Genomic DNA, 10,956 nt, shown 5'->3' with positions numbered 1-10,956 from the left:
TGAATGACCATGTATTGTAAATGCGCTTGTTTCTCTGTGCTAATTTGTGCAGACGGTGGGATTCATACTCAAATAAGGAGGCATACACAAGTTCTTATGTAGGAATTGAGATAATACTGATTTCTGCCACCACACCTTCTGTCATCACTTCCAGTTACGTGGACTTCCTGAATTCTGAAGGTGATCAGAAGCCAGACAGCTTAAATACTTCCTACTGGTTCAGCATCGTTTAGCTTTGTTAATGTTATGATATGTTAATATTGTTAATAATTATAATTATTGTTAATAATTATGTTAATAATGTTAATATTATGATAGCACTTAAAAACTTGGGATTGGCTGTAAATCCATTTTGCTTTCATCCAACTGCAAACGGATTCAGTAGGATTCTGAATTCCAGTCTTGGGTCCTCAGTGTAAGTCTAGAGGAGATATTCTTAATCTCCAATCTTGTAGGAAAGGAAACAGTTTGATATTAAAGGCAGATGACAAATGTGTGGTTTATCTAAGCAAAACATCTGCTTGTTAAGGGGATGCTGTTACTGTGCAATATAGATTGTAAAAATGTAGGTGTAGTTTGTTGACCCATTCGTGGAAGCGTTGTTCAGTGTATCTATTTCAATAGAAATTCAATAGAAATTTTGCATTTAACTTTGCCTGTAGTAGAACAGCACTGTATTTGGGTAAATATACAGAGAACATACTCCACAGTAAATACATTAAAATGTGTCTTGATATGCTGAGCTTTGCACCTTCCATGTGAGGAATATTTCTTGCTTTTAGCCAAAGACCCTTGATTTCTCCTACATCTGAAGTATATGCATTTCCAAAAGCTTGTTTTGTATCTGAGAAGAGCTTCTTGGTTGTCTTCTGGCTGAATTCCTACGTATGCTGGATCCAGGCTGCCTGCTGCTGTTAATAAAACTCTGCTTTTAGCAAGCTATTCTTACGCTAAGAAAAATGACAGTAGAAGACTAGATTTCTGTCCTGTGGGTGAAAGAGAGTACTATTGCCAACTGTTTCGCTTAGTGAGCTGGTAAAGCCATATGCCTTCATGCTTCACTCATTGCCAAACAGTCTAAGCAAGGTTTCCATCCCAGCTTTTATTCTATATCTGAGTCAGAAGATTTGCATTGCAATAAGAATTTGTTCAACTTTAAAGTGTTTTTTGCTGTTGAGCAAGGAACCATGTTAGTATTAAAGAATAGTTGGAAAGTTTAGACAGCATGGACCTGTCTCTTACAAGCGGTTTTTCTGTTTTCAAGTTACCTTCATTGGGACTTCTTCCTCTTTAAATGAAGTTACAGCATAATGAAAGTCTGACTCATGTGAACATTCTAAGCAATATTTTCCAGTGTGGACTTCATTGTCGTAATGAGCGACATGAGGTTTTTTTTCTGTATATTTAAATTTTTTGAATATACAATATGTCAGATATTCCTGTCCCCCTACTTAACTGATGCAGCTCATCTGTAGTACAAGGTCTACCCAAATTCAAGTCTGATACAGTAAGATCTTACAGAGCAGAGAAAATACAGAAGCAATAAATAATTTTTGATACCCTGTTGATAGGCTTGATAGAAGCTCTGATTAATTACACTGCAGTACACCAGTTAGATTTTCATGTTTTACTAAGCTGAGAGATGCTGATAATGCTGTGTCTGAAGCCTAGCCACTTCCTTTCAGTAGTCACTACTTCCACTCTTCCTTCAGTCAGTGAAGCTGTTAATGCTAGCAACAGTGGGTGATGTGGGAGGGGAGAGAGGTTTGTGTTTTTCTTTAAGGAGGTGGTTGAATCTGTTCTGTGTGTTGCTTGACAGTACTTCAAACAGCTAGCAGTATGTTTACTTGTACCTAGCTGCGATGCTGAAGCGGCTGCTCATCCAAACCACCTGGGTCTGGTGCCTTCTGTTGAAGAGGTAATGAGGCCTTGATGCAGACAGCACAGGTAGTTAAAGCATGATTGAACGTGTGTATGCTATGTGAAGCATACAAGCATGTAGCTTTTCTGCAGCAGTAAGCCTGACCTGATTCAGAGCTTTTTAATGTAAGAGGGTTTTCTAAATTGAGCTTTGTTTCTTTTTGTTGCCATTAAAATGACTTAAGTACACTGCAGTGCAAGTCCAGTGCTTTACAGCCTTTCATCAACCTAATACGAGGCTCATGAGAATGCAAGAATCTCATTGAGTATAGCCTAGTAAGCATGATGAGGTATGTGTTTGTCTTATTAAACAAGGGAAAAAGTGGTCTAACAAGCTCAATTTAACAAAGTAAAAAAAAAAATCTGTTGATAGCAAGAAGAGGACAGCTCATGAGATTTTTCAGTACGGTACTTAGAGTTTCAGAATAGATTTAAGTACTAGTGGAGGCTGCTGCTACTACTGTTATCACGATGTGGAGTTAGTAGATCTTGTAACTGACATAATCTTAGGCCAGAGATAAATCCCATGAAATCCGATAGAAATCTTTTAAGTGCAATGGATCTTAGGTTTTCCTGTGCACTCTATCCTGTAGTATAAGAACACACTTGGATGAATGCAGTGTTTAGCAGACTGCCGTGTGAACCTCTAAATTGTCTTTTTCAATTTTTGTTCTTCATTGCCACCCTCACTGATTGGAACAGCTTCCCTTTCCACATATAATAGGTCTACTTCTACATCCTTTTCCAAAACTCATCTTGCTGATCTCTGCACCTTCTCATAGCTGATGTGTTTCCTCTGGAGCTGTATTGAGTAGATTGAGAGGTCTTTTGGGGGCAGCATCTTTTAAAATGTGATGTGTGCTTGGGATGTTGCTAAAAGGCAAGAGAGCAAACTGGTATCTGTACTGCATGTAAACTGGTGCTAGCACAAAGCTTCCCATGCCAGACTGCTAAAGATGCAGTGACCTATAAAAGTGGCAGCAGTATTTGCTGATTGCTATAGGCTGTGCATGGTTGTCGGGTGCAAAGAAACTGGCGCTCATTTCCCACTGCCTCATATATTCTCTTATTTCTAGACTGCTTCAGCACTGATCTTTCACTTCTACTGTAGGACTGTCTTTCTTGGATTTGCTGTTTCAACATCTCCGTTTTGGTGATACTATTCAGTATCGGATTAGGAGAGAGAAGAATCAGTGGCAGATGCCAGAATGATGCTGCTGCCTTGTTGGAAGTCTAGGTATGATCTGATTTTGATGGGGCAGTGTCATAGTTTGCCTGTACACCATGTATTGGTAGGTGTAAATATTGTCCTTCTTTCCTACTGCCAGGTGAAAGGAATATTTGCAAAAAATACCAAGGTAGTCCTGCAAAAAGTGCAGGTGCTGGAGTCAGCATATCCAAAGAAGCACAACAAAGCTGGTGAAGGGTCTAGAAGTCTTATGAGGATCAACTGAGGGAACTGGGGTGGTTTAGTCTAGAGAAAAGGAGGCTCAGAGGAGACCTTATTGCTCTTTACACCTACATGAAAGGAGGTTGTAGACAGGTGGGGGTAAGCCTCTTCTCCCAGGTAACAAGTGACAAGACAAGAGGAAATGCCCTCAAGTTGCACCAGGGAGGTTTAGGTTGGATATGAAGAGAAAATTCTTCATCAAAAGGGTAGCCGAGCATTGGAACAGGCTGCCCAGGGATGTGGTGGAGTCACCATCCCTGGAAGTTTTCAAAAAACATGTAGATGTGGTGCTTGGAGGCTTGGTTTACTGGTAGACTTAGCAGTCCTGGGTTAATGGTTGGACTTGATCTTAAAGGTCTTCTCCAGCCCAAATGAGTCTGTGATTCTGTTTCCCTCTGTGTAGCATATCACAAGGATTAGCCCTCAAAAGTAAGGCTAAATAGTAGGTGACTTGTTAATAGATGGAGGAGAGGGAAAGCTGTACAGCTGCTCCTTGGCTATGTGTTGCAGGCTTAACGGCCTGGCAGCTGGCTGGGGTAGCAGAGGTAAATACGAGGTGTAGATTTTGCCCACTTGTTTCTTTACTTCCTCACAATGGCAGTTACCTTCATGATACAGGTTTTGTTTTCATGATATTTAGTCCAGGCATATACCTTTCTCCTCGTTGTGACTGCAGTGATCTCTGCTGGATCTGTGCCTGGTGGCTGCTGTTGCTACCCTCCATGTCTAGACTCCAGCATAGCTGTTCAGCTTTATCTTGTGTGGTATATTTACACTGCAGATGAAAATGAAGTACAGTTTACCCGTAACTTGAAAGCATGGCCAAGTTGCGTAGACCAAATGTGGACAGGAATTTTAGCTATGCAAATGAGAAATTAGTAGAGCTCGGTTCTGGTGACGTGAGACTCGGTGATCCTGCTGGAGCAAGCAAAGAAGCACTTAGCACTAAAAAGTTGAAACCTTGCAGTGCAGTGGATAGCACTTTTTCTTTTTGCTCTCACTTACTTCTCTTGACCCTGAATGGTCATGCTTCACAGCAAAGCTTTCGAGTTGAAACCTCTTCTCTCTTTGCCAGAGGGAAGCCTGCAAACATGGGTTATTATTGGTAACTGGTGAAGCACAGCAATGTGGGACTACAAAGCTACTCCAGGTGACACCAGAGAATGGACAGCTGTGCTTTCATCTTGGATATGTGGTGCTTCGGGCGGCAGCCCCTTTCACCAAATGGACTCCTGCCACATTTCAAAGAATAACTTCAGCTTTTTCCAGGATAACTGTGGTGTCAAATCTTTGCTAGCATCAGGCTGTGACTGAAGAACTGGAATGCATTTCTTCATGCAAATAAACTGCTTAAGCAAACCACTGATGTTTGGGGAGCTTGGGAGCATCTAGGATGTCTTGCGTGCAAAAGCTGTTTTGTAGATCAGAGTAGGAATCTGTCTAGAAACTGCTTTTGAACTGCTTCTGAAATTTTTCTTCCCACCTGGACAAATGAAGTGGTAAGATATGGAATTAAGTCATGCCTGCTACTGAATGAGGCTGCCAGCAAATCAAGTTAACGGGGCGGTATTCACAGGCTCTCAACTAGGAGTAAGGGAAAAATAAGTCATCTTTGGCAAAGATTGCATTGTGTAGTCCTGTGCCAGGCCTCTGCCAAACACCTCGCAGACGATGGGCAAGACTTCGCTTCCCAGTTCATAATGTAGAAGAACTAGGCACCGCTGGCACTTCCAGGACTTGGAGAATGCCTCATCCTTGGGAAGCGTGCTTATTACTTACTAATAGTCCAGCAATTTAAAACGTACTCTTGCACTTTGAATACAATACCCATTTTCAAAGCTTAAACCCACCATTTTAATCTGGCAGTGTTAATACACCTGGGTGGGAAACAAAGATGTCAACACTGAGAAATAGTGCATTGAGGATATACTACTTGGACTGAGCAAACTGAAGTTAAATTTGGGGCCTGTGCTGATAAGAACTGTGGTTAAAAGAGCTGGCACAGCACCCTGCCAGAGCAGGGAGGGTGCATTTCTCCAGATCACTTCTATCCCTAAAATAAGGGCTTCTCTTTGGTTTTGAATCCCCCTGTGGCTGCTGAATTGAGCACTGACCTTAGTAAAACCTTTAGCTGCCACTTAGCAGAACAAAGTCACTGTCACTCATGTCTCCCTTCCTCACAAGGGGTTCAGACACAAGAAGGGCTGTGCAGCCCTTCTCTAGACACAAAAAATTTCTCACGTCTATCAGTGCATTGAAAGCTTTCCCATTCACTCTTATGTTAACATTCTTATCCTGGGAAGGTTAAAGTTCACCAGTTTCCCAAGAAGTTCCTTCACGGACTGTTTTCAGCTTAAAATTTCAGAACAATTCTTCCATAGATGCAGCTGTTGAGCATTTGTGCCCTTGCAAAGAGGAAGGGAATGTACTGAACTCCCCCACACGCTCCCTGTATTGAGTGCAAGTGTTATGTCTGCAACCCCTTCCCAAGAGCCACCCAGTCATACTACAAAACAATCAATGGCACTGTGTACACAATATAATTTGTCCTGTTGTACAAGATTTTTCCATTGCAAATATTGATCTGACCACCACCCAATGCTAGCAGACTGAGTCTGGGATTGAACAATCCCAAAAATATTTAGTGTGCCAGAAGGATTTTCATCTCATGACATCCAAGTTCTTTACAGGCTCCCCATGATGAATGAGGAAACTGAGGTATGACTTCGGAGATGTCATACCTTTGCTTCACAAAGTCAGTAACTTTTTATGATTGAAGGTCTGGGCTCCTTGAACAATCCATACGTGTCATCCCACACTCAGGAAATTCCATTCAACTTTAGGCTAGAATTTTCTTTAGCTCTGTGTGTGTGTTTACCCTGAGGCAGGGTCTGCAGCAAATTCCAGAATTTCAGCCAAAGAGAATTTAAGTCAAAGTACCACTGAAGCGGTCAGTTCATTCAGTATTGCACCGGTTACCATGCTAGTTACTTCTCTGTATGTCTGCCCTTGATTTGGTGGTTTAGTTGAACTATGGTAAGGGCAGCAAATCTGGGATTATATGTGCTATTTTATGTTTTTGAATCTGTACAACTCTGGCTTTTTTAGATCTGATAAGTAAAATTTATTCTGATTATAAAGAACATCTTTAGGATGTCTGTTCCCTCTTCACCCCACCCCCAGTTGTTTTTCTACCCTCTTTGTCCTCAAGATGTTATGTGGAAATCCATGGCACTAAACTGGTAGTTATGTTCTGAGCTCGGTTCTGTTCACCCAGTAGCTTTGGAGGATTTTGTCTGTCGTCTTAGAAATTTCAAGGATGTCAAGTCTGACTTCTCCTGATTTTGCTAGGAGGTCTCAATGATTTCTCTTAAAATTTTATACCCAAAAGCAGTATCTAGCCTGTGCTTTCAGTCAGCGTACAGCACTGCTGTACATCTGCCTTTTGGGCCCATGTGTCAGACAAATGCCACAGCCACGTAGCACACAGCAGTGACAGGCTGTAAATGTGCTCTTAATGTTGCAGCAAGCGGTTTTGTGCCAGATCAGGTGTCAGCTGCCCTTTAAGAGCTGGTGGAAGGACAGGATGAGAACTGTACCATGTGCACTGGCTAATTTGATGGAAATGCGATTATTGGGCCATTCTAGAAACAGATCAAATTTGCACTGTGTGTGATCCAGGAGTGCAGAAATCTGGAGATAACTGTGGCTCTGAGCTTCCCCCATCCAAAATGTAAGCTGGCCACTGAAATTAGGTAATTGCTAACAAAGAATAGATAATGGCTAACAGTTTGACTAGAAGTTCTTTGCCCTCTTCGCTTTCTCTCAGTAGATGGGGTGTTGTCATTTTGTTAACAACCTGGTCACAGGCAGGGCACTAATTCCTGTTCCAAAATCTAGTTACTCTGCACAAGTGTCCTTTCCCCTACAAACAAACAGTCCAGCAGCCCCAGCAGGGCCCTAGCAGTCATTTACTGTCCAGAAGCCCGGTGTAACTTAGCATCACCACTGTATCTCCTTCCTGGGGAGCAAACCCCCAGCTATTCCCTCTCCTTTAGCCTCAGCTACAGTGAGCATGCCCAACACATCACAGCTGCACTATAAAAACGCCTGTAATGGGTACTGTTGTTAATTTAGGAAGCTGGTGGTGAATGGTACTGACTGACCCTGGTGCTGGTTTTAGTTTTGTAACAGCCAGCTCTTTTACTTCAGGGGCTTGGCTGCTTGGTCCTGCCTGTAACCCCATGGCAGCAAGGAGATACAGATCTCAGGGTAAAGGCGTCTCTAAGGGCATCTTCCTGCTCTCCTTGCTCACTAGCAATGAGTGTAGTTTCTATTTGAGGACACATGAAGTATTGGTAGCTATATAGCTGATAACTGCCCTTGCCCTCAGTGCCTCAGCCCTGCAAGGTGGAAAAACATGAAAGCAGGGAAAAGAGATGGCACTGATCAGCAGAGGCTGCTTTTCAGACCTTTACAGTTTGTCCTGTACCGTGCAGAGTTGTTGCCAGTCTACGCTGAAGGTTAACGGTGACCTTTCTCTGCAGCTTGTGTTTGTATGGTACTAGAGTCGCCTGGGTTCTCTGAGCCTGCAGTTAAGCCAGCTAGCAAATGATACACCCAAGAGGTTATACAAGACCAGAAAAGAAAGTGTAGTAGTTATCCACCAGTGTTTAGATATTTCTTAATGCCCAACCGGGCTCCTGTTAGACACCACCTGATGCCTGGCTTGCAAGGGGTCTCTTCCTGGCATCTGTGTGCTTCTAGTCAAACTGCATTCCGTAATCAGTGAGGTCTGAGCTGCAGTTTTGCCTAGAAAATTACTTCTGGAAAGGTGACTTGGACCTCAAGTACGCCTCTTGAAGAAGCAAGATGAGAAGGGATCCAAGGTAAGAGTTGCTACTGTATGTATTATGTACATGATCTGCCAGCACACTGGCTAAGTGTGCCGGGGTTATTTGTAATGCAGAGCTCAAGCCAGGGTCCTCAGGGAGGTGGCGAACACCTCAAATGTGGACCAGCCGCTGACTGCTCAGCTGTGAGCTGGCCAGGAGGCCCCTTGTTTGTGATTGAGCACTGGCTGTGTTGGCTGTTCCAGAGCTGGGCCTCCTGGATCTCTCTGTTTCTAGTCTGACACTACTTTGTTTCACCAAGTTTTACTACTGGCTTGTGGGCTTTTCGTGCCATATGCAGCAGCTGAAATCTGTTCTGTGCAGAGGTGGGCCTTGCATTGCACTTCATGTATGGTTGTGATGGGTTAAATGTTAATTTTAAACAGATTTTCCTGTTCTTCTCCTTAATTAATATGGTAGAAGAGAATAATATGCATATCTGAGTCCAGTTTAAGGGTACTGATGGCTGGATTACCTACTTTCAACCTTTGAATTCTTGTTGTGGTTAAAGGAATAATGGAACAGATTACTGCTACAGTTTTTCTCAATCTCATGGCCATGGTCCTCAAATGCAAAATCCATCTAGAAGAGCAGCAGGTGTCAGCCTCGGTCCCTTTCTGTTCTGTTCCGGCTTATCAGGGAAGTGACTTCTGGTCTTTCTTGCTGCTCTCATTTAATGGACAGGTGATGCCTGTTTCCTATGGCCTAGTCAAGATTTCTAGAGTTAAGTTAGAGGTCTGAAAATTTTTAGCACAAGATATTTGTTGTCTGTCATGCAAACTGAAGTCCTGCGGTGCTAAGTCAAAACCAGCTCAGTTACTTTATTGTAACTTCTCTTAATTTGTTTGTGTATACATACTAGCCACAAGCTAGGTAATTAGTTCCCCCTCCTTTGCAGAGCAGCTGGCAAAAGTGTGTTTCTTGCTCTCTGGCAATGTCAGTGAAGAGTTAGTCTGCTTATTGTCAGTGCACTATGAAATAGGAGTTAACTTGACAAATACACAACTTTGCCACTCTTGTGTCCCTTCATATTGCTTGGTGCCTCCTTGCAAAGAAACGGTAGCCAAAATGGAAGTGGAGGCTTATCAGAAGTGTTTGTCCAAAAGAATTTGAACCAAATCTCTTGAAGTTTAGTTTAGGAATGCCTCCCATTGGAAAGAACCCATCTTGGTTTCCCATCTTACATGAAAATTAAATGGTCACTTGAATGTGTCAGTTTTGTTGCCCAAGTGTTACCCAGCTGGAGAGGGAACAATGTTATTAAGGCAATATTATTAAGGCAGTAACCTACATTTGACCTTCCTGCTTTTCCTACTGATGAGGGGTGGGTGACGCCTAAAACGTGGGTGTATTCAGAGGGTGTGGGTATTTCTTGATATCTCTATTCTATTTCTGACAAGTGCTGCCACACCGATAGGGCAAACTGCCTAGGTATGGCTTGGTAACTACTTATCAGCCAAATTCTTCAATGTAAATAACAGAGGAATCATGAAAAAACGTTGCTGCTGCTTTTTCATTTCCTGAACAGTCTGGAGTTAGCATGTGGGACCCAAATGTTATGACACTGAGTAGATTTTGAAATGTCTATAGCCTCTTGCACTTACAATGGTATTTACTTGACAGTAGATGACAGGGGTAGAAAGGAAACCAGTTTCCTGAGTTTAACAGCAAAAATATGAAATTACATGATGGGGTAGGAACAGCAGTCACCATTCCACTAGCTGTCGGTGATGTAGACCATGCGGTACGTGTAAGCAAAGGTGATTTGTAACAGGATTTCAGGGTAACTAGGGCTGGGTACTGCAATGTCTTGTGTGAGGCTGTCTGGGCTCCCAGAGAAGCGAAGTGGCTTAGCAAAATCTGCGTGTCACATAATTAAAGGAGATGCATTTCAGTGGTTTATTTTTTCTCTTTAATTAAGATAATCTGAAAAATACCTCCCTAAATTTATTTAAGTATTTGTCGGTTTATTGCAGTTCTCTTTGTGGAAGATTGAGTGTTCAAGAAGAAAATATATTAAATCTCTCATACGTTAGGTTTCTTCTTATGCTGGACATAATGAGCAATGTTGTAGTTGTCTCTGACAGCTACTATTTACAGTGCTGTGGCCTCGTTGAAGGCTATTGTGGACCATCTTTCTATCACTATTCAATTCAGATGTGGTCACAGAAACCTGTCATTAACTCCTTGAGCCTGAACAAGAGTGCTGTTCATATAACCTCGTGCCTCAAATGCCATTTGAGTTCCTGCAGTTCCTCTGAGCCTGTGCTAATGCAAGGTACTAAGAGCCCTTCAGCACTGATGCAGATGTACTGCAGAGTAACTTGGGGAACTGTGGGAAGGACCAGTGTGCCTGTGCAGAGGACTGCGCAGCAACTGCAGGGAATTAAAGAAAAAGAGCCTGCAGCAACTTTTATTCCGTTCTTGAGGCAAGAAATTATAATAAGGTACTGCAAGTGCCTCTAACCTTCCTTCTGTTTCGTTTAAGGAGTAATTGTGTTGACCATTTTGGCTTTTTCTTCAGTCTAGATTTCTCTTTGTCTTTCCTGCTGGGTCTTAGCTAACAGTGTCTCCCTGTCTGTGCCTTGTGGGTAGCAATTTGATTCATTTTCATTGAGTTGGTTCAGTTTTAAGAGTTGAAACCTTGGCAAACAAGGTCATTCTGCCCCCAGAAATAGCATGCTGTGCTTCAGA

Source organism: Falco rusticolus, chromosome 7 (genome assembly GCF_015220075.1).
Source record: "Falco rusticolus isolate bFalRus1 chromosome 7, bFalRus1.pri, whole genome shotgun sequence".
NCBI lineage: Eukaryota > Metazoa > Chordata > Aves > Falconiformes > Falconidae > Falco > Falco rusticolus.
Note: the sequence above shows the minus strand (reverse complement) of the source record.